We start from the raw sequence: 24,405 nt of genomic DNA, 5'->3' as shown, positions 1-24,405 counted from the left end.
ATGATTTTGTATTTTGCTGCTATACTGATAGATGTTGGTACATGACATTGTGTCACTGATCATTTCCCCCTCTTGTCTCCCATGCCTGCAGCTCAAGGTACACCAGCGTAAGGCCGTGTGGAGGGCCATTGCAGCGAAGGTGCGAGCCCTGGGGGTCTCAAACTGACAGTGCACCCACTGCCACAAGAGATGGGATGACATCAGCCGGCTGGCAAAGAATGTGGCGGAGATGACCCTGGGGCTGCTTTCTCACACTGGGTGTCTGGCACGGCGCAGCATGACACCACTAATGGAGCGCTTCTTGGTAGTGACACAGCCTGAGCTGGATGCACGTTTGAAGGGGCATCAGCAGCAAGCCAGGGGTGAGCATTTGGGGAGTCTGACTTTGGATGGGAGTGGCTACATGTGTACAGAGCCTGTGCCAGCGCTGGCCTCTGTGATGTTGGTAGTGTGATACTGTGGCATGTAAGTGGCTGCTGGCCTGGGTGCCTGTGGCATGCATGTGCCCTACTTGTACTTGCAAAGCAGATTTGGATGCTGTGCCTTCACATTACATTCTGAGTTGTGCTCTTCAGGTTTCTTCTGCATTGGTGTAGTCTTGGGAATCCCATGGGAGGGAACGGCAGTGTGCCCAATCTGAATGTGCGTACATCAATGCATCCATTGCATGCACCCGTGTTGGGGAGGGCTAGACATCTTACAGCAATGTGCAGCATTTTATTGTCCCCAAGGTACGACATGGTGGGTGGCATGGGCTAATGTCCATTGTGGACTGTCATGTTGTAGTCTGGGTCTGTGTTGTCCCCTCCTGTTCCATCCAGTGCTGTCATTGGCAACAAATACTGTATCCCCATCATGTCCCTAGATATGCTCAGAACTAGTTGTGTGTCTGTTTGAACAGAGCCACAAGCAGGGTGTTGTGCTCTGTGGTCATCACATGGCTCACTCATGCCTGAGTTTCCAGTTTCCACGCACTGCATGAGTCTGTGTAGTGAGTTGGCACGATGTGATTGCACAGGGTGGTGTGCAACATGTAGATTTGCTCTACTTTTGTCATGCATTGCTTGCATATGTTTGTTCTGTTTTTGCGACTGACCTGACCCTACATCTCTCTCCCATGCAGCATCACCTGTGGTTATGGAGGGACAGGAGACGGACACCAGTGGGGGTGAAACTAGCACCACAGCTGCCCAGGAGCCCAGTGACACAGATGTCACCAGCGCATCAGAGGGGGACAGGAGTCTGCTGGAGGAGTCCCAGACTGAGACGCAAAGCACCACATCATCTGATGCCAGCGGGGATGCGTCCATGTTGGAGTGCACAGGGAACGGGGACTCTGCATCGACTTCCACCCCACAGTGGCCATTGCCCACCCTCCCAGCAACTACCTCTGGTGCTGCCCGTGTCCACCTCAGTAAGAGGGGAAGAGTGTCCTTCACCCCTGGCACCGCTGCCCGTGCCCCTGTACCCCTTGCTGCCATCAGTGCTGAGTTTGTGGACCTTTTGTGCCAGCTGTGTGAAGGCCAGACAGCTCTTCTCAATGCCTTCATTGACCATGACAAGAAATTGGCCAAGGTGGTTGCTTTCATGGATGGCATACATTCCGGCGTGGGTGGGCTGCCCTGGACAATCCAGGCTTTGTCATCAACAGTAACGTCTGCCCTGCAACAGGCAAATTCTCACAGTCCAGGTTAAGTCCCTTTGTCCCCCCCGGGCAGTGGCCACGTCAGACGATAGTGACCACGGTCCACATACATCAAAGTCACAATACAGTACACGGGGCACATAGCAGCAGCAACCCAAGCGGTCCCGTGTGCAGACACCATCCCCACAGAAGACCAAAGGCACCCCAGAGTGCAGGGAGAAAAGCCCGTCAGGCGACACCAGTGGACAATTAGCAAAGCAGCAGACCTCAGGCACACATGTCTCAGTGGCATCCCCATCCAAGGACTCTCCTGCCCCTAAGGCTTCGCGCAAAAATAATCGCACAGTGTCTGTGCCACCAAGGAGGTGGTGCATGCCAAGGGTACACCTAGGAAGGGCTCAAAGGCAGTATCACCAACCACCTCGACTCCCATTCCAAGCCCAGTGAAGCAGGGGCCGGAGGGCACTGTAGGGGTAACACCTAGTAAACAGGGGAAGGGGGGCAGAGGCGAAGCAAGGCATAGCGTTCCGCTGGGACCAGCACATCACCAGAGGGGCTGCCAGCGCCTGCTGCAGCAGTGGTGGTGTGTGTGCCTGTTGTGCCCACACCACTTCACATTGATCCCAAGTCAGGCAAGCCATTTAGTATCCCCAAGAAGTGGAAGGGCACCCCTCCACAATCTCCCAGCCACACCGTGACTCCCGTCTGCATGACTCCACCTCCACGTGCCACTACACCACCTGGTCCAAACAGCCCTCCGCTTGCCAAGCCACTGATAGCTCTACCTTAGCTGTTCCGCTCTCTCCCCCTTTAAGTGCCCCGACAGTCCCCGAGACACAGCTAGCTCCCAGTCTGCCTGACAGCCAAATCTGAGTGTTAGTCACCCTCACACACCCGTGTCTCACACAGGTGGGCCTGTACTGCACATTGTTGCCCCCTGACTGTGTTGCTGGCCATGGAAAGGTACAGTCGCACACATTCCCTGTGCAGCTTCTCATGGACATGCTCTGCACTCTGCCCTTCCCACTGGCCTTGTTGTTAACTGCTTTTTGCCCCCTTGCCTGTGCAGCTTCTCATGGACATGCTCTGTACTCTGTCCTGTCCACTGGCCTTGTTATTCACAGCTGTTTTGTCCCCTTGCCTGTGCAGCTTCTCATGGACATACTCTGAACTCTGCCCTGAAAACTGGCCTTGTTGTTTACTATTGTTTTGCCCTTGCCTGTGCAGCTTCTCATGGACATGCTATGCACTCTGCCCTGGCCACTGGCCTTGTTGTTCACTGTTGTTTTGCCCTTGCCTGTGCAGCTTCTCATGGACATACTCTGCACTCAGCCCTGGCCACTTTCCTTGTTGTTCACTGCTGTTTTTCCCCCTTGCCTGTCCAGCTTCTCATGGACATGCTCTGCACTCTGCCCTGGCCACTGGCCTTGTTCACTGCTGTTTTGCCCTTGCTTGTGCAGCTTCTCATGGACATGCTCTGCACTCTGCCCTGGCCACTGGCCTAGTTGTTCCCTGCTGTTTTGCCCTTGCCTGTGCAGCTTCTCATGGACATGCTCTGCATTTTGTGCCTTACTCTTCTCTTCTCATGGTGACTATCTGTGCAATTTGTGAATAAAGACAGTTGCTCCAGTTGTCTATTTTGTCAGTGTCCTTACTGAAAAAAGTTATTTTGCTGTGTGTAAATGGTTTACTGTGCCACATGGTCTGTGTGGCACTTCAACATGGTCAATGTTTGGGCTCACTTACTCTCTTTTTTTCAGGGGTGACAGGGTCTTCAGTTCTTCTTGGCACAGATGCTTGTGGTGGCAATGGTGTCAATTTTGAATGGTTTGCAGTTGTCATTTACATGATTGGTTCATGTTGGCTGTATTGGACACATGTCAGGTTGGGGGGCACTGTCAGCACAGGGTGGGTTTCTGCACACAGTATTGCAGACAGGCTGTCCAGGGTCATCATGTGTGTGTTATTCCTATATGTGTGCCCAGTGGTGTATGTGTGTGGTCATCTTGTGATGGCCAGTCACCCTAGTCCCATGGCTTACTTTCCATATGTGCTCTTGGATGGCCAGGTAGTGTGCAATGTGAAGGGGGTGAGTTTGTGGGGATATGTGCATGCCTATGCAATGTCAACTACATACGTCACCCAGGAGTTGTGTGCCTGTTGTTTTGATTGTTCATCCCTGTGGATGTGGTTGTATGCCCATGTGTGAGTTGTATGTTGTGCACTGTGCAGTGTGTTGGCGTGTCCTTGCAGTTCTGTCTTACTCCTACTTGTTGTTTTTGTCACTTGTGAGTATGCAGAGGGTGTTACTGGTAATTCAGTGTTGTGTTTTGTTGCACATCCATGTGTCTGGTGGCTGTTTGTGGGGTCTGTGCAGACCTGCTGCTCCACACTGCCATTGTGGTTGTGTTTGCTCATGCCTTGCTGTCCCATGGTGCCTTCTTGCCTCCAGTGTGGCAAGTTGTGTTTGTTTTCATGAAGTTCCCTATCTGTGCTTCAGCTGCCTACCCATGGTGGGTCTGCACTCCCTCTCTTTGTGTATGTTACACTCCTGCCATGTCCCCTACTGACATGCAGTACACTTCACTTTGGTGTGAGCTGTCCCCTTGGTTTGTATGTGTGTGTGCCTCACTGTTGAAAACTAAAACGGCGATATGATTAAGCATTCACTAAAGACATGAATTTCCCTTTCTTAAAATAAGTCTCTCTCCTATGTTGACTAATGTCTGGACTCCATTTTGTATTGTCGTGTCTCCACGTGCTCAGCACGAGAGGAGTCCTATCTTCGTGTTAGTTGCTCTTGTAATCTGCCTAGTAACAGTCTATAAATAGCTCCTTTGTCCGTCTGGCGCATGCCCAGACTTGACCACATCTGTTATCAGTTAGTCCTTGCTTGACCATGTTTTCGCGGGCTCAGGAAATTGTTTACTCCGCCCACATATTGGTTCTGTATTGAAAATGTCCATAAAAGGTAATACTCTTTGCCTCATGTTGTATCCACCCACTTATGAGCCCCTCTGTTGTGTATAAAAAGGGACTGTGTACGCAAGTTCTTTGTGCTACTCTATGCAATACTGAAGAGTGTTGTATAGGTTGTAGGACCACCCTTAAGGGTTAATAAACTCTGTCTTTGTATTTTCAGTTTCCGTGCCAACTTCCTTCTAGTTTACGTTACAGGAGAGCGAACCCTTGTATTCTGCGGGCCTAGCTGGGGCCTGTATTCTTCAATTGGCGCCCGTCACGTGGGGCTCATCGGCGACTCGGATGCTCGAAGGACTGGTCGTGACGAAGGTGAGGAATTTGGCCGGGGATGTGATCACTGCCAGTGGCGTTTTTAGTCCTGGCATCCCGAGGTTTTCTTCCTTCCTTTCCGAACTGACCTTCTGGGTGGCGCCGGTCCTCGACTGAGACCTCTTCTGTCGGTTTGCCGCGACAGCCGTTTGGGCGAATTTTGGAACTTGGCAGTTGGAACCTGGACACTCTTGATTGGTAAGAACCGTTGTACGGTACTTGCTCCGAGTTTTGAAGCCTGGGTTGGCTATTTGAGTTTGATTTGTGATGACCGGTCATATTTTGTATTGATTACTGTGAGAATATATGCGTTGCAACACATATAGGCAGGTAATGTGGAGATATTTCTCCGGAGCTGTGTAAATCTGAACGGCGCAAAGTTTAAGTGCCATTTTTGATAATACTGCATATTTTGCATTATTTTTGAGCATGCCTGCTTTTAGCGCACTCCGTAAGTGGTGCTGCTGTTTTGGAAACCGGTTAAACCTCGAGGAATCTGCTCCAGCCCCCCCAGAGGGGACTCCTAATAGGGATATGTATGTGAAGCATGGTCTTTCCTCTATAATGTACAGCACAGTGTGGAGGAAATATACCAAAAAGGATCCTGAGTTACGATGACCTTTGTATGGATCGTTTGATATGCGCAAGATGAGTATGTGGAACAGTGTATGTGTAAACAGCGTGCTCGGCAAGACATGTTTGAATGTGTACGGTTATGGGTGAAGGAAGTGCGTGAGCGAGAGAAACGTGAGAAAGCGCTGTTGGATAAAGAGCAACGGAAAAATGATCATGTGAGAGCGCAGGAAGCGAAGCGTCAGGAGGAAAGAGAACTGGCGGAGAAACAAGAGAAAGAACGTAGGTTGCAAGTCTCGGGTCAATATGCTGTCCGCCAGCCACTTTATCCTGTCCTTACTAATCTTGAAGATGATTTTTATTTATTAGATCGCTCTCCGCCCCCTTATGTTGGTGCGTCCGCCCCGAGATCGCAGGATTCTGGATCGGTTTCGGATAAGGTAGACACGCGGTCCATGTTATCAACTGAGCGTATGGGTGAGCTTCGGAAAATTTCTCTTCGTGCGCTTAAGGACAAGCTACCTCTTTCTGAATTATTGGAATCTTTGGAACATTGGCGGGATAAAGAGCGGCTGTATTTTCTTGAAACCTTTTCTCATGACGTGATTGCTGCCTTTCGGAAATATTCTGATGTTTTCGAGCCTGATGATGTAGTATCAGATTCTAAAGCATTACGTAACGGTGTTTTTTCTCCCTCTAAGGCACCTGATGCGGTCCGGCGGCTGTTTGCATTGCGGGATGCGGCGTTTGAACTTAAAGAGAGAGCGCGCCTAAAGACAGGGGAGGAGGAGCAATCGGATTCACGTATCGGCGGCGACCAATCATCTACCTCCCACTCAGATAAGAGCAAACTAGTGCATGCTAAACCAATGCGAGAGGCAGCACCTTTGTATGTTCCTCCTAAAGTAGCAGGAACTAGCTCAGATATGTCTTCCCCCGATGCTAGGGGTTATTTTGTGTATAATTGGGTTTATACTCCCTGGCATAGAGCTGATGTTATGGCATTGAAGAATGCATTGCCTGACCCCCGCAAGAATCCGGCGGCCTTTTACGAAGAGGTCGAAGGGGCCTTGAATTCTTGTACTATGACTTTAGCAGATATAGATTTGTTTTTTGGGCTTATTTTACCACCGGATATGTGGCGCTCTGTGCGGAAGGTGGATGATCAAGCCGTTTTTAGGGCCAAATGGTCTGAGATTGAGGATGAGGATAGGGAGAGAAAACCCGCGCAAAAACCGCCCCAGATTATTTTAGATCTCCCCGCTGCTATCTTGACTAAGTTGAAAACGATTATTCCCCCTAAAAAGATTGACTGGAATATGTTAGCCTCGTGTAAACAGAAGGTTGATGAATCAGTTTCAGATTTCTTTACACGCTTTGAGGAGACCTTTCATGATTTCAGTGGTCAGTCGCTTACGGACGATACGGGCCGACATCTTTTTGTGGATAAATATGTGGCGAATTTATTACCGGGAATAGCAGCTTGTTTAAAAGCGAGTGAAAGTTCTTGGTCCACCTCGTCTCCGGCATCCCTCCTGACTATGGCTCAGTATTATGAGCGTCAGGAACAAGAAGCGAAGGGGAATGAGGAGAAGAAATCGAAAGATTTGAAAACTAAGGTGATGTTAGCACAAGTATATGGTCCGCCTCGTCGGAGTGTAGAAAGAGGTAGGGGAGACTTCTATGGTCCCCCTTCGGGTCGGTCAGATGTAAATAGAAATCAATGTGCGTATTGTAAACAGTCGGGTCATTGGGCCAGAGATTGTCCGGTATTATATGCATCTCGTCAGGGACGTGGTCAGGGACCACCGAGAGGTAGAGGGGGCTTTTCGAATTATAGAGGGAACTCTAATGATCGTACTCGATTTGAGCCTAACGTACAGCAACGGGATAGGCCTAATGTGTTTGATAGGCAACACCAGTATCAAATGTCTGGGAACGACCGTTCTGGGTACCATGACTCTCAGCATGCGTAGGATTGCGTTGGATGGGGGTTTGAATCAGTTGAAGTGCCGGTTGATCAGAAGGGTCCTTATGTTTCAGCAAATGTTTTGGGTTCTACTGATCGGTTCCTAGTTGATACAGGAGCTACTCGCAGTGCACTGTCCAAACAATTGGTTCCGAGGGCTCCCCCATCTGGCTTAATGGTTACATCAGTAGGGTTTGATGGTACACTCTCTCGAAGCCCTCTTTCCCGACCCCTTGCATTCCATGTTGACAACCTTTCTGCGCCATGTCCGTTCCTGCTTACCCCGAACACGCCCGACAACATTATGGGTCTTGATATGCTCAAGCACTTTAGAGCTACGATCCGCTGCTCCCCTACTGGAGTGCGTGTGATATTAAACGATAATCACCCAATGACAGACCGGATGTGTGTGGTTGCGGAGGATACTGTATTAGCTTCCCTCCCTCATTCTTTGTGGGCTACTTCGGATACTGATGTGGGACAGATGGTGATTCCGCCGGTCCACATCAGTGTCCAGGAGGGTGCGGTGTTGCCGCGCCTCCCTCAGTATCGCATTTCCCAGGAGGGGGAGGAGGCACTCATACAGATTGTGCAGGATTTGATTAAGGTGGGAGTAGTGGAGGAAGTTCCCTATAATGTCTGCAACAGTCCTATTTTACCCATTTTGAAGAAAGATACTGATACTAGGGTTTATCGTTTTATCATTGACCTAAGGGAAGTGAATAAGATAGTGATACCTCAATATCCAGTGGTTTCTGATATCACGACGTTACTTACTCTGGTCCCGCCAACGGCGACCACGTTTTCAGTTATTGATTTGAAAAATGCCTTCTTTTCGATTCCTATTCACCCTGATAGCCGATACCTTTTTGGTTTTACTTTAAATAATAGGTCTTATAGATTTTGTAGAGTCCCTCAGGGTTATACAGAAAGTCCTAGTATTTACAGTCAAGCATTGAAGAGGCAATTGGATTCCTTTGTTCTGCCTGAGGGTGTCGCCCTTATACAATATGTCGATGACATCTTGTTGGCAGCTGACACTCCTGAGCTGTGTGAGAAGTGTACGTTATCTTTGCTTTCCTTTTTGGCATCGCACAATCACAAAGTGTCGAGGAAGAAATTGCAATTCTGTAGACCAAAGGTGACTTACTTGGGTCACCTTTTGTCGAAGGAGGGGCGTGCACTCACACCAGATCGTATTCAAGCAATTTTGGACACGCCAGTACCTTCCACACAGAAGGACGTGCGTGCATTTTTGGGTCTTGCTTCTTTCTGTAGGCAATGGATATTGGGATTTTCACACATAGCTAAACCATTGTTAGCCCTTTTGACAAAAGACACACCGATCCCTCTTCCCTGGTCAAATGAGTGTGAAATTGCCTTTCAGCAATTACGACAAGCCCTTTGTTCAGCACCAGTGTTAGGTACCCCTGATTATACGAAGCCCTTTTCACTGTATGTGCATGAGAAAGATGGATGTGCATTATCAGTTTTAGTGCAGATGCACGGCGACAAGCAACGCCCTTGTGCATATTTTTCGGCTGTACTTGATCCTGTTGCCCGAGCATTACCAGGTTGTTTTCGCTCGGTTGCGGCGACAGCTGTGTCAATACGCCAAAGCGAGGGGATTGTGTTATCTCACAAACTGTTGGTATTAGTCCCCCATGCTGTTGATGCCCTGCTTAATCAGACAAAGACGCAGCATTTGACCAGTGCTCGTTTAACGGGATATGAGTTGACGCTTTTGGCTCCTCATATTACGTTAAAGAGGTGTGCAACGTTAAATCCAGCCACATTGTTGCCGTTCCCGGAACCTCAGTCTGAAGCACGGAAAGCACATGATTGTATTCTTGTGACTGAGGAACAGACAAAGGGTCGTATTGATCTCCAGGATACGCCCTTTACAGATGTAGATGGAGAACTGTGGGTGGACGGATCATGCCTGAAGCTACCAGATGGTACGACTTCAGCAGCGTATGCAATTACCACATTACAAACAATAGTGGAGACAGCACGCATACCGCAGAAATCAGCTCAAGCAGCGGAACTGATAGCATTAACACGAGCATGTGAGCTCAGTACAGGATTGTGTGTGAATGTTTATACAGATAGCCGCTATGCCTTCGGAGTAGCGCACGATTTCGGCCTACTCTGGAAGGAGAGAGGGTTTCTAATGTCACATGGAGCACAGATAATGTACGGGGAGTTAGTTCACAACCTTTTGACTGCATTAACATATCCAAAGAAGATTGCTATAGTTAAATGTAGTGCTCATAAGAAAGTGGTTGATAAAGTTGGAGAAGGGAATGCTTTAGCAGACCGGGTGGCACGAGAGACTGCGATGCAGCCTGGTGCTACTGCAATGTATGTTGTGAAGTCGCAGGCAGAAAGATGGCACGATGCTAGTAGGGAAGTACTGGAGATACAGAGGTCCGCTTCCGATAAGGAACGGGAGAAATGGTCCAATGATGGAGAATTAGATGATGAAGGGTGTTGGAGAAGTAAGCAGATGGATAAATGGAAGTTACCCACAGCCGTCATACAACCTATGGTTCAGATGGCACATGGACTAGCGCATGTCGGAGCTTCCGCAATTGTTAAATTACTCACACGAGTTTGGGAGCATCCGGAGATCGCTAGTACGGCAAAGAGGGTAGTGCAGATCTGCATGATTTGCCTGAGGTATAACCCGGGAAAGGGTACACGAACTCCAGCAGGAGGATTTGCGACACCTACTGCACCCTTTGAGGTTTTGCAGATGGATTACATTCAGCTTGAGCGCTGTAACAATCTGAAGTATGTCCTAGTAGTGGTTTGTGCCTTCAGCAAATGGGTTGAGGCATACCCTACGAAAGACAATACTGCAATGACTACAGCCAAGATGCTATTGAAGGAGTTCTTCCCTCGATATGGTGTTTGCAGATTGTTGTGGAGTGATAACGGACCTCATTTCATAGCAGACGTTATCAAGTATGTCCTGAAAGGGCTAGGCATTACCCAGAAATTTCATGCAGTGTTTCACCCTCAGTCTGCGGGATTGGTCGAGAAATATAATGGTACTCTGAAGCTTAAGATCGCGAAGATCCAAGCTTCGACTTCTTTGACTTGGCCAGATGCTTTACCGCTGGCATTATTGTCAATTAGATCGATACCGCATTCTCGGACCGGTCTCACACCCTACGAGATTGTATTCGGACGCCCAATGAATATTTGGGGTCCACCAAAACCAAAGTCAGTGCATGATGTACCTTGTGTAATGATGAATGATTATCTGGCACAGTTAACGGATAATTTGGTTTCTATTCATCAACAGGTTCGAGAAGCGCTCCCTGATCGGTCCACAGGTGAAGGCCATAATCTCCGACCTGGCGATCAGGTTATGATCAAAGTATTCGAAAGGACGAACAGTCTGGAGCCGAGATGGGTTGGTCCTGAGCAGGTCCTGCTTGCAACGAGGACAGCTGTGCGAGTTTCCAATCGGAAGAACTGGATCCACTCCTTTCACTGTCGTAAAGTGCCGCCTGGATTGGTGGAGCCTGCTGTGTTGACCGACCATCGAGAAATCCTGACTGCGGAGAAAGGCCGTGCTGTGGAACCGAACGACACTGAGGAGCTCTTCCCGGACCAATCGATTCCTGGAGGAGGAAGATATCATCTCAGACCAAGGAAGTGATTTTCTTTTTTTTGTATCCAAAGACGTTGTCAGAACGGCCCTTAGGTTAGTGAAACGGAGAGCCAATGTGGCAAGGGGGGGGATCAGCCCTGCATTAGTGTAGTGACACCCGTCTTGGCCCGCTGGTGAAGAAATCAACGGCTGCCTAAGGGGAAGAGTTCTGACAACCTTTTAGTTTCAGGAAGATATTGACTTCTTATTACAGGATGGAGAAGAAGAAGATTCTCTGTGCGACAAGCTTTATTATCATTGTGGCTATTGTGGGTATAACCACATGGTTTGTGGAGGACGTGACTCCTGCCCGTGAGTTGCTTGTTTTGACCACTCCAGTGCCTGAGGAGCACTACTTTTATACCCTTCCGTATCAAGAATTGAAGCATCGTCAGTCTTATTTGAATAACACTTTCATCCAGATGTTGCATCATACCCATGTTGCTACGAATGCTACGAACTGTTGGATATGTGGTATGATGCCAGCTCATCAGAAGAAAGGAGGAACGCCGTTCATACCTCTTCCTTTCTCTCATAATGGCTCTTGTAGAGCATGGTACACTTTGCTTTTTGCCACACGGAAACCTACAGTGGGAGGACTACTTTTCAGACTTAATAAGGAATGTCATCAGGATAAAGATGGCTATCCACAAGCGAATGGGACAATATGGGAATGGGAAGAATATCGACCAGACAATGAATCGATCCCCTACATTTTCACGAACACTAGAGACACAGTAGGCAAAGAGAAATTTGTGATTCAAGTGGCACAAGCTCAAGCGGACCTGTGTGTCCAGAGTGTGGGTTATATTCCAGTTGGTGTTAGTGACTGTATTATTGTTTTGAATATAGATGGTCTAAATAATAGTACTTTCTTAGCCTCCCATAATACATACTTTGTATGTGGGAATAAGGGTTATTATCGTTTGCCAGCCGGCTGGTCCGGATTATGTTATGTAGCGTTCTTATTACCCCCTGTATTTTTAGCACCTGCATCCTATCATAAAGATTTGAAGTTGTTGAATAATGTGACTGTAAATAGGTATAAACGTACTCTATCCATTGATGATGTTGATCAAACCGATACTAGCTTACAGCAGTATGTTGATTTTAACTTAGGATTGTTTTTCTTTGTTGGAGCTGCCCTAAATAGTAGGAAGGTTCGAAGGTTAACGAGAGTTGTAGAGGCTGTGACGAATCAAACCGCTGCTGCTCTTGGGAATCTTACGGAAGAATTACAAATTACTAGAATTGTTGCATTACAGAATCGTATGGTATTAGATGTTATGTTAGCTGACCAAGGTGGAGCATGTAAAATTATCGGGAGTAGTTGTTGTGTGTTTATTCCTGACCATACGCCATCAGTCTATAATGCTATTAATAAATTGCATAAAATCGCAGCTGAGATTCATACAGAAAATGGCACTTGGACCTTTTCTGGATGGTTTTGGGCATTGATCACTACATGGGGATGGAAGGTTTTAACTGGTCTCTGCATTATTGTGGCAATTCTGTTTTCCTGCTGCATCTGTGTCCAGTGTGGTCCTTTACTCTGTTCTTTATGTGTGTCATTCTGTATTCCTGATAAGAAAGCTATTGCCAATGTCACCTATCAGAAACATTTAACCAAAGAGGTGGAAGAGATGATGAAAATTGATATATATGATGATTATCCTAATAAGCCGAATGTCTTCAGTAAATGCTGAAAGGGTCGTCTGTTGAAAACTAAAACGGCGATATGATTAAGCATTCACTAAAGACATGAATTTCCCTTTCTTAAAATAAGTCTCTCTCCTATGTTGACTAATGTCTGGACTCCATTTTGTATTGTCGTGTCTCCACGTGCTCAGCACAAGAAGAGTCCTATCTTCGTGTTAGTTGCTCTTGTAATCTGCCTAGTAACAGTCTATAAATAGCTCCTTTGTCCGTCTGGCGCATGCCCAGACTTGACCACATCTGTTATCAGTTGGTCCTTGCTTGACCATGTTTTCGCGGGCTCAGGAAATTGTTTACTCCGCCGACATATTGGTTCTGTATCGAAAATGTCCATAAAAGGTAATACTCTTTGCCTCATGTTGTATCCACCCACTTATGAGCCCCTCTGTTGTGTATAAAAGGGGACTGTGTACGCAAGTTCTTTGTGCTACTCTATGCAATACTGAAGAGTGTTGTATAGGTTGTAGGACCACCCTTAAGGGTTAATAAACTCTGTCTTTGTATTTTCAGTTTCCGTGCCAACTTCCTTCTAGTTTACGTTACAGGAGAGCGAACCCTTGTATTCTGCGGGCCTAGCTGGGGCCTGTATTCTTCATCCCCATGACTTCATTTGTGCCACTGTGCTTTGTGGTGCAGTTCTTTGGCCAGGGTCAATGTGTCACTTAGTGCATTTCCCCAATGAGTCATGTGTGATGTTCTGGTGCTGTTTGTCAGTCATGGTTGCTGCTATGCAGTTCAACTGTGTGTGCTGCCCGGGCCTGTGGTCAAGTTGTTTCCACCTTGGTGTCCCAGACTTGTGCATCTATTGGGTGTTGTGTTGGATGTATGTGTGTTATTTGTGTTATTGCTTCACTTCCTGGGTGTGCTGTTGTCTTTGTGCTGTGCTGTATGGTGTTGTGTGGGTTGCTATTCTGTCACTGATGTCTTTGTGTGTTTGGTATGCTTGGTGTGCACACACAGCTTGTTGTGCATGCAGTGCTGTGTGTGTATGTTGCCTTGTGATTGCCTGCTGAGCATCCCCTGATGCCGTGCTATGTTTGCTATGTGATTGTTCTGCCTGTGCATCTGTTGTTTGTTTGCTGTGGCTGTGTTGTTCTGTGATGGTGCACTTCTTGTGTGTGTTGTGGTATGTTGTCTGTGCATTGTTCCTGAGTGATGAGGTTGTGCACTCCTGTTGTGTCTGTGCTCCCATTGCCTTTCCACAGTTTAGCTGCACAGGGCATGTCTGTTGTTGTTGTGGCTCTGTGTGTGTTTCTGTTGGGTTATGTGTTTGTCTGTTGTATTTGTTTCCACATTTGTGGTGGACTCCCTGTGTGTGTGATGTTTGTGGCTGACCCAGGATGTGTGGTTGTTTGTGGGTGTACTGCCTGTCAAGTATTGGCAGCCTTCAGTGTGTTTGGCACTGGTGTTGTGTGCTGCTGGTGTGAGGTGGGTATGTGTGTAGATTCTTACTGGTGTTTGTCAGTCCTGAGGTGTGTAGATGGTCCCTCTGTGTAGTGCTGCTGGGGTACTCTTGTGAAGTAGTTGTACGGATGGATGTGTGGCTGTTCCCAATTTGACTTCAGGGCCTTCCTTTCATCCTTGTTCCTCTACATGGTTTGCCTTGCTGTCTCCCTGTGTTGTTGCACTGAGCTGTCTGTGGTTTGATTTCACTGACTGTGCCAGCCATGTGTGCTTTGATGTTGTGAGAGTGTTGTGCTCTGTTCCTTGTGTTGATGTGATGTACACATGCTTGTTGTGTGTCTCCATGGCCTTCCATTTGTGTGCAGCCCACTTTGGTTTCCCTATTTGTTGTGCTCCATTGCTGTTGGCATGTGGGGTGTGTATATGTGTGTGTGTGTGTCAGTCTGTGATATGTATGTGTGACTGTGCAGGCTGTGTATCCATTTGGATGCTGATTCCTTGTGTGTGTTCATTTGTTGCTTGTCCTCATTGCTTTTTCCCTGAGTGTGGTGTAGTGTGTATTTCCCTGGCCCTGTGCTACTGTGCTGCGTGTTGTGTGTTCCTGTGCAGCCACTCCTGCATTGTGTGTCTCCATGGTTGTTTGGTGTGTGGTGCAGGGTATGTATTGCCCTGGCTTGCTGATGTGCATGGGGTGCACAGGGGGGGCACATGTCATGTGCCTTCATGGGATGTGCTCGTGTGTGGTGGGAGTGGGTGTGTCCCTGTGGTCTTTGTGCCCCACCCATGCCTGGCCCTGCCTTCTGCATTGTGCGAATGTATTTGCTTGTGTTCGCCGCTGCTGTGACGTGACCGGGACATTTCTGCATGGTGGCGGTAGCTGTGTGTCCAGGATGCAGCGGGGTGACTTTGTGGCAGGTGGGTGATGTGTGGGTGCCCTTGTGGATGTGTCCCTGTCCCCCCTAGGGTGTCTGATGTGGATTTGGACCCTGTGTCAGGCTGTGGGTTGTGTGTTGTGTTATTGCGTACCTGTGGCTTCGTCCGCGGCGCTCCATGAGTTCCTGGTGATGTAGGAGGTACAGCACCGGAAAGACGTGTAGAGCTTGGTCAATTGCGGTCGTGTCTGGGTGGTGTGGACCGGGACTCTGGTTTCGCGCTCTGCTGTCGAGTTTCCGCCGTCTGGTTGGGCGGTGTCTCCGTTGCGGTGCGTCTGCTTGCTTGAGTCATCCTAATTTGTGGAGCGGGGCGGACGTCATTCCGCACTGCGGAGGGTCTCCATTGGCTCCCACCGCCGCGGTGGTGGGTGCACTTTGATGGCGGTGCGCATCGCACCGCGGCGGTTGGAAATTGGCCTACGTTTGACCATACTAATATGGCGGGCGTGATGTCCGCTGCTAGCGGGCGGAAAAAGGCATTTTTCCACACCGCCGGCGCAGCGGTGGTCCCAGCGCCCTACATCCTAATGGGCCCCCTAGTTCCTTCTATGTAGGCCTAGGGTGTATTGCGCTGATACAAAATGATCTTTCTTTCAACCATTACTACAAGTAATGGAATGAGGACAATTAAAAAGATCACCTCTGGAATCTTCACTGCAGACCAGTCATTTGCCCAAATGGGTACGCTCATAAACAATCTAGTGCTTTGTATGATAAACACATATGCTATGCTTGTTCTATGAATTTCTGCTCCTTCCTGCGGTTAAAATTAGTTGCCAAATCTACAAGAAAGACAAAGCATGCCCTTAGACTCAGGTACAACCTATAGGAACATTTGGAAAGTTCATTGAAAAGAGGCTAGTGATATTGAAGCCTCCTTCAATCTTCTCAAGTCCCACAAGAGACCTAAGACCCTTGCTTCCTATATATTGAAACGTTCTTGTTCATCTGGCCCCTCCCATCCCATTCACTATTCTTGAAACACATGCATGGAGGTCAGCATTCAGAGGCCCTATATATTCCACCTATATAGAGGCACAGAATGTTTATACATGTCCCTCCTCCTGTGCCTATTGCTAAAACAACCATCACGGAATTTCGTATTTCCCGTTTTGGCCAAAAGCAGGACTTTATATCCAGAAGAAAAATCCAACCAACTCATAATGAGACCTTCAGGAGTTTATTGTAATAAAGCGTAAAAAAACTCTACAATAACAAGTTCTGAATCATAACTAATAAAGATGCAATGCTGATTACAAGATATCCTTAGCTAGTTGCAGGTTAAGATGTATTTTGAACTGGATGTATGTACGAGTAGCCCTGCCTGCCTAAACTTCAGGTACGAAACCCAATTCTAGTGGTATAAAAAAAGACTCCTCACCTTATCTTTCCAGATTTTATGAGTGGGTATCCTCAGTGACTACCTTATTGGTGATGAAACAAGATAATGCAGCTCGGTAGAAGAAGCAGATGGTTGTCTTTGAGTGATAGAGTTAACCAGTTACTTGTCAAAGAGCATTAATGATGAACACAAAAGCATGCTTAACTTGGGATAGTAGCTCAACTCTGTGGAAGAGCCAGGCAGTATTGGAATGGTGTGCATTCTGAAGTCAAGGTGACCATCAATGTAGATGGCCAGGTATTTGCTGCTGTCAAAGAGTTGTAATCTGAAGGAGCCCAGGTTCATCTCATTGAGCCATTCTAGGACCTGGTGTTGTTTGCTGATGTTACCAATGAGAACAACTGGGGATATAAACCATAGACACCCATACTTGGTCCCAGGGGACGTAGTCTTCAGGTAGATGGGTTCTTAATGCATAAAAGTGAGACACGCTGAAAGATCCTATCATCTTTGTCTGGGGGGGGGGGGGGTGTCTATGTATAAGGGACACCATTAAATGGAGAAATTAGAACTGTCCCTGCACTCAGCAATTCATTATAAAATATCACAACTAACTCAGCAACCCAGCAAATTATACCAAGCATTGGCAAAGCCAAGGTGGTGTATGTGCAAGAGCTATTTGCTCTACGTGTTTTAGCAATATTGTACAGCTGTGCATCTGTTGGACAGCTTAGCTAAAAGTTGAAAAATAAGCACTATGGCGTGGTCAGTGTTGATCACGAGGGGCAGTGATCCGTTTTCATAGTATGGCATTTTTATTTGCCTTCACAAAGGAAACGTTTTTAGGAACGAATGACAAACACCTTGTCAGCAAATGTAAATCAACATGAACAGTCAAATACACGTTTATGCATTAACCTTTTTTTATTAGTTGGGGGAGGAAATGTGACCCAAAGACTGAGGGTGCTGGGAAAAGCACAAATTAAGCAATAATAACAAAAAAGTTATAATCACTATTTATAAATAGATAGATAGACAGATAGATAGATTTATTTGTTTGTATCCATATTGCCAGTACATCTGCGGAAAATCGACTAAATATATTGATTGCAGACGCACCCACCGTGTTCAAACTTTGTGTGTATTCACAAACATTTGCAATGCTTTTTCCACAACCACTGCACATTGAAATGTAAACTTATTTTATGAGGTCATAGGTGGTGCAATAAGTGCTGAAAAGTGTTCCAAACAGCCCCCATTTTAGGAGCTAAAGGGGAAGGCATGTATTCACCTGAAAAATGTTTTCTAGGTGCATAAAATAAAAAGCAAACATAATTAAAAGTATTTACTTACCATAATCACAGACCTATCGCTTTATTTTCACTCAGTGGGCAATCTGAAGATGTAGGGTTGACAGGAATGCGCCGGAGAAACTGTCACAGTCATAGTTTTAACCTAGAATATACCCTAAGGATTTTGTGAATCACAAAAAGTGCAGACAGTTTTACAAATGACTGAATTATACGTATGCATGCACTTAGTGAATCCTGCTCTACCTTCAAAGGCGGGTGTTTGATGAGATCTCCCGGGGATATAGTATTCATATTAGTAAGGTATCATACTATCTTCCATGAGCACAAAAGCTGGCGAAAACGTGACTCGGAAAGTTGAAAGTCATCTCTGTAGGTCAAATAGAAACGTTACCACTGGAGCACCCCCCATATACTTTTGACCTCTTGCAGTAATTTCGAGCCACCACTCAGTGGCACCCACACGTGTCTACCTTACTTCATGTTATGGAAGCGCCAACACTGAAAACGGTGCACAGTAAGCATTTAAAAGAAGTAAATAAGTGAACAGCTCAAGAAAGTGGAAGAAGAGTCAGAAATGGAGTTGGGCCTGTCAGAGTGGTTGTATATTAGTATATAAGTATGGAAGTGATCTGAGCTTACACTTGCATAGTTCATATTGCAGAATGACTGCGTTATGCGAGAGGTTTACTTGTGAAAAGGAATGTAGGGAGCTCAGTTGCAGCTACATGCTTGCTCTGTCATACATGCTCTGTCTTTAAGTTTTCCGACAGGTGTCTTTCCTCGTAGTTCATCAGTCGGTTCTTCCCCCCCTTCGTCACTCATGACCACACACAGGGCCCACTTTGCAAGCCACATTCTGCGCAGTTATGCAAATTGTCTCTCCAGAGACAAGTTTCTCAGAAAGTGTGTGAAATATTTCGGTAAGGACACCAATTCAAAGAAAGATACAAATGTGCTGTTGTACTACGCCACTGAGTGCGTGATTCCTGTTTCCTCTTCTACCCTTCTTCTCCCCGGACCACGATTTAAAACTTTTGCATCTTGGCTTGCCTTTCCTGCTTTCCCTTCCTGCTTCAATCTGTTTCGTTTTTAAGTCTCGCACATAGACAGCTTAGCTGTTTTGTTGTCGTGACCTATTGTGGACAATGACGCATGTAGAATGGGCTTTGTGTCAGCCCTTGGCTTATGATTGGATGGCTTTCTTCTCTATCTCACTCCCCTGCTCCTGGTGTTCAGATTCAGAAGCATTTCGGTCTGACTTTGCCTTGTATCGTAAAACTAAAGAGTGAGCGACAAAAGGGACTATTTCCCCCCCCCCCCCCCGCTCTCTTGGGCTTCCATCGTGAGTTAGGTGTGCTGGTCAGGTGATGGTCTTTGCCCATGGTGTGATCACCTCACTTCATGTCAACACTAATGCTATTTCCAGTCTCGGGCCTTAGTATGACAATATAGTACATTCCTGATGTTGTATTCTTGGTTTTTTTCTATTGACCTGTTTAGACTAACCCAGCTGACAGCTGTTCATGGCTACAGAGGCAGGAACTGGAAATAGTGTAAGTGATGGCATGTGGTGAGATGGCTGCCCTTGCCACCTACCAACCTCTAAATGACCAAACTGACTGATAGGCTTTGACAAGGCTTGTCATGCTAGAGAAAAAGTGAGAGTCACACTTCTAGCAAAAGAAGGACTAAAAGGGTTTTAAAGCTCGTGTAAAAAATGAAATTGTGGTAAAATCTCAATATTTCATCAACAACAGCAAATATGTATATTCTGGTAGAACCAGGAGAAAGGGGGAAAGAGGATATCAAAGTTGCAAATATCATTTTGAATGTCTACCTTTAAGGGATGTGATGGTTTTCCTGATATAAACCTCTTACTTATTGCCACGCCTGGTTCCCCGACAACCGCTCCATTTTACAATAGATTGTGGGCCAGATGTACGACCTTTTTTTGCGGTCACAAAGGGGCATTTGGCCCATTTGCAAACACAAAAAACAGATGCACAATGTACTAACCCTATTTTGCGAGTCGCTATCCTATCACAAAATAGAGTTAGCGACTCGCTTTTAGGAAGGGGTGTGCCAAGGACGCCCCTTCCTAATAGTCCAAACCCAATGCATGACCTCAATTGCGGCCGCAAAACACTTGCAGTTTACCACCCTTCCTAGAAGGTGGGTCATCCCTTTGTGAATGGATGTACAAATATTTTTTTAGGGCAGGCAGTGGTGCCAGGGATCACTGCCTGCCCTTAAAAAATGAAACTGAAAACTTAAATTTTTCTTTTTAAAATAGATCCCGTTTTCCTTTAAGGAAAACAGGCTGCATTTTAGAAAAAAAACTCCTTTATTGACAAAGCAGTCCCAGACATGGTGGTCTGCTGAGCCCAGCAGGCCACCATCCCTGGGAGTGCCAGCCATTCCCAATGGGGTCGCAAATTGCGACAGCCTCAATAATATTCATGAGGCCTTCAATTTGCGAACCCATTGGTAATCGCAAACAGTGTCTGAGACACTGTTGTACATTGAATTTTGCGACTCGCAAATTGTGACTCGCAATTTGTCACAATTTTCAAGTCGCAAAATTCAATGGTCAGACATCTGGCCCTGTGTTCGGTGGCGTCATTTTCAACATAGAATAGAAAACGTGCCAGTGGAAGCGTGCTCTTGTCGTCTTCATTGACATCATATTAAACATTCTGTGCAGACCAATGTTTATTTCACTTCCTAAAATGGGAACGGCTGTCCCGTCCCACCCCCATTGTCTGCCCTTAAAGCTATGCTGGAGGACAGCATTCAAGTGTCAACGTTGTGTCTCATAGGCTCTGCTAAACCCGTTTTCCTTTGTTGTTGGGTATAAAATACATTTTGCAATTCTATATTTATTTCTACAAAAGCTTGGCAAGCAACGCTTTTGCCAAAAATAAAACAACTGTATGCCTTTAGAGTGATGACAACTACTGTAGCTTTTTTTCAAAGCTTATTTATTGCTCAACATTATTGCTGAGACAACAATGCCAACTACTATTTTGTTAAACAGATGTTTCAGTTGAGAGGTCTGCCATCACTCAGATTGTCACCAATCCCTTAACTTGCCTCCTTCAGAAAAGTCCCAAACCCTACTTCATTCAACAGTTCCTTACTTGGGAGTAGCAAGAAAGTGGCTCCTCCACCCCACCACACCTCTGGCTCAGATTCTGCTGTATATTTTAGCTAGTAATGTAAATCACCACCAACACAAAGTACAAAAAAGCATTGTCAATTCCACTAGGTCTGAACTTGGGGACCTCGTGCAATATTTTATTTGTTTATATTTCTTGCAAGCACAGGCCAAACAAACAAAATGAAGAATAACCGCTCACTGACTAAATGTGGACGCCATATGTTTTCAATCAAATAGAAAAAAAAATACCTATAGCTTATAATTTTAATAGAACAGTTCTGATGCTTCCTAGCAGTCATGCGCACTTAGAAGAGGTATAAAAGTGGCTAGCACCCAGAGAAGATGGCGGCGGGTCCCTGGCTCTGCGGGGACAGCGGTGTCTATCGGCGGACCTAACGCGGCATCCAGCTCCCATGTGGACTTCAAATTGAAGGTCTAATTGCATGAAGAGAGGCGGCATGCATTGAGGCAATTTACTTTCTTCTGAACTTCCTGTAAGCTGCATTTTCTTCATTACGCGATGCGGAGCGGCTCCGTCATTTATTCGGCTGCCATTTTGTTTTTCGTGCTGAAGAGATTCTCTGCATGACGCCTCAGGAAACGCGCGTCTGCAGTTCTTTATTGCCATTTTTTGCTCTGCTTTGGTTTTGTGCAGTTTTAAAGGCTTCAATTTCTAACCATATTCTGCTTGTTGATAAAGATATCATGGTTGGTGTCTGTTTCGCACTGACTTTATTCTCTTTTTACTCCTTCAAATAAGAGGGTCATTTTGCCTGTAATATTTAAGCTTATCCTCTTATGAATGATTTGAGCTTTCCTCTTCTAAATATAACATTGTTTCCTCTTTCTGTACTTTATCACAGAGCAGCCATCATTTGCACTTCTGCCTATTTTTCTCTATGAGATGATATTCACTATTTCCATGGTGGTTTTTCCTGGCTTGTTGTCTCATACTGCGTACCACTGAAGGAGTCTTTCTGGATTTTACAACCCGCAACTAGTGTTATCTATCTTGCTGATAATTAATTACAGTTTTAATCTAATGCTCTCAGGTTTTTAAGGCCATTCACTGAGTTTCATCACACCTTTTATGGGGAGGTTGAAGAATCTTAAACTTGCTGCGTCCTCTAAAGTTTCTAAAGTATCTGCGTGTTCAGATTCCAACTCAAATCCTGCCGGCGCTGAAATGGAGGTCCCCCCCTATCAAAAACCTGATATTTCTTCAGGCACCATTTAAAAAATACAGTTCTCTAGCAAACTACCTGCAATCTCTACCAAAAGACCCAAAAAAGATCCTCCTTCTCCTGAAAAATCCTCCACGGCAGCCATGGAGGTTATTCTTGAAGAGATCCGAGCTCTAAAACCCTTCATAGAGGAAACCAATAAAACATTACAATTTTTAAATGATAAATGGTCTTCTTTGGAGTCACAAGTCCTCATTGTGGAACAACGTACAGAGTCTCTCGAATCTTCATGCTCACGCATCTCATCTCTGGAGTCTGAAGTGTCTCTTTTTAAAAAGCAGTCAGAAGATTTGGAAAACGGAATCGTAGAAACAACCTCAGACTTTATGGACTTCCTGAAAACATCGAAGGCTCCAATCCCACCACCTTTTATCAAAACTTCTTGCCCAAGCTCCTGGATTTACCTGCTACCACTTCGCTCAATATTCAAAGGGCTCACAGACTTGGTCCGAAAATCTCAGCGAAACCTTGTGGTGTCATTATGTTTTTTCTGCAATACACTGATCTTCTTCAAGTCCTTTCAGCGGTCAAGACTAAGAAACAGGTTTTTTGGGAAAGTCACGTCTCTTCTTTTCTCAAGATGTAGCTAAAATCACAGCAGACCGACGGGAAAAAAATTCTTGATCTGCGTCCTCAATTACGTTCACTCAATGCCAAATATGGCCTCCTCCATCCTTGTCTCTTCAAGGTTACGTGTAAAGACAAGACTACAACATTTGGTGACCCCACAGCGCTACAAACGTTTCTTACTCTTCATGGAGCCGATACTATGAACACTTCGAGACCTGTTTGAATATTATATATGCTTCGTGTTACGCAGTTGTTGTCTTTTTACTTGTTCTAAGTTGGTTCAGTGATTGTTGTTCTGTTTATATCTTTGTAATGCCTCTATAATGTTTTACTGTTGTTTCTCTCTCTTTACTTCTGTTTCCTTATAATTTTCTTCCATTTCTTGCCTTATGGATATTTCTTTCTAATGATTCTTTTTCTCTCACTCACAGGTGTTTTTTCTTCAACAATTCTGTTATCTCCTGATCCTCCTGTAACATTGAAGTCTTAGATTGTGGTCCTTTCTGGATTCAATGAATCTTCGAAGCTGTTGTTTCTTCTCCTGGTATATTCACCCCCATTCATGTTGTCTTGTAGGTATGGTGTTCAGTCGTGTTTGTAAGACTCTTTGTACTGTCTCTTTGTTCTTTATTCTCTCCTTTTTCCCTTTATGTCTCTCCCTTCTCACCTTCTCCGACTTTCCTTCTTTCTTTTCCTCTTTAGCTTCTTTACTTACCTCTTCAATTTTCTCTGCTTTTTTCTTCAAAATAAGTCCCCTATCCACTATTTACACCTTACATGTTTCTAAGTTTTCTTTCATCTTGTAAATACTTTTTTCCCTTTAATTTATTTTCTTCTACACTTATAAAGTCAATCTAACTGTATTTTTTGTAAGCATATTGTTTGTTCATACTTTTCTTAGTAAATCGCACTTCGTGTTACCACCTGGAATATTAAAGGATTGAATAATCCTATTAAAAGGCAATAGGTGCTATATCACCTGGCAAAGTTGAAAACTGACATTGCTTTACTTCAAGAGTCTCACATTTCTGATAATGAAGTCTCCAAGTTAAGAAGATGCTGGGTGGGTCATGTGTTTAATTTCCCAGCCCTAGGTAAGAAAAATGGTGTTTTGATTTTATGTCACAAAAAATTGAATGTCTCTGTAGTTCATCAAGAAGCTGATGTTGAAGGTCGTTGGATTATTGTTAAGTTGCTTATAGATAAGATTCCTATTGTTATCTTCAATGTATATGGTCCTACTTCGATTGATACATTTTTTTCGGTCGAATTTATCAGATAAATAACTTACATCTGAGGATGATTATGCTATACTTGGTGGTGATTGCAACCAAATTTTAGATCCCTTCCTTGATAGACACTCTACTGTTAAGTTCACACCTTCTAAAATGCACGCTCAATTTGTTTCCTAGTAGGGCATTAGTGGATATTTGGAGATAATGCCATCCTGACCTTAGAGAGTACAGTGTCTATTCAGCTGCTCACCATTCTCAATCCTGTATTGATTACCTTTTCTTAAGTAAATCCCTGTCCCAAAATGCCATTCACTCAAAGATTGGTTCAATCCTAATATCTGACCATG

General features: G+C 45.5%; 1 pseudogene; it reads left to right on the top strand.

Annotated features, from left to right (window-relative positions):
* Positions 1-23,313, top strand: part of LOC146871998 (endogenous retrovirus group V member 2 Env polyprotein-like) — a 33,590-nt pseudogene extending 10,277 nt beyond the window's left edge.
* The last annotated feature ends 1,092 nt before the right edge of the window (positions 23,314-24,405 follow it).

Source organism: Triturus cristatus, chromosome 1_1 (genome assembly GCF_964204655.1).
Source record: "Triturus cristatus chromosome 1_1, aTriCri1.1, whole genome shotgun sequence".
Lineage (NCBI taxonomy): Eukaryota > Metazoa > Chordata > Amphibia > Caudata > Salamandridae > Triturus > Triturus cristatus.
Note: the sequence above shows the minus strand (reverse complement) of the source record. Positions and strands in the feature narration are given on the sequence as shown.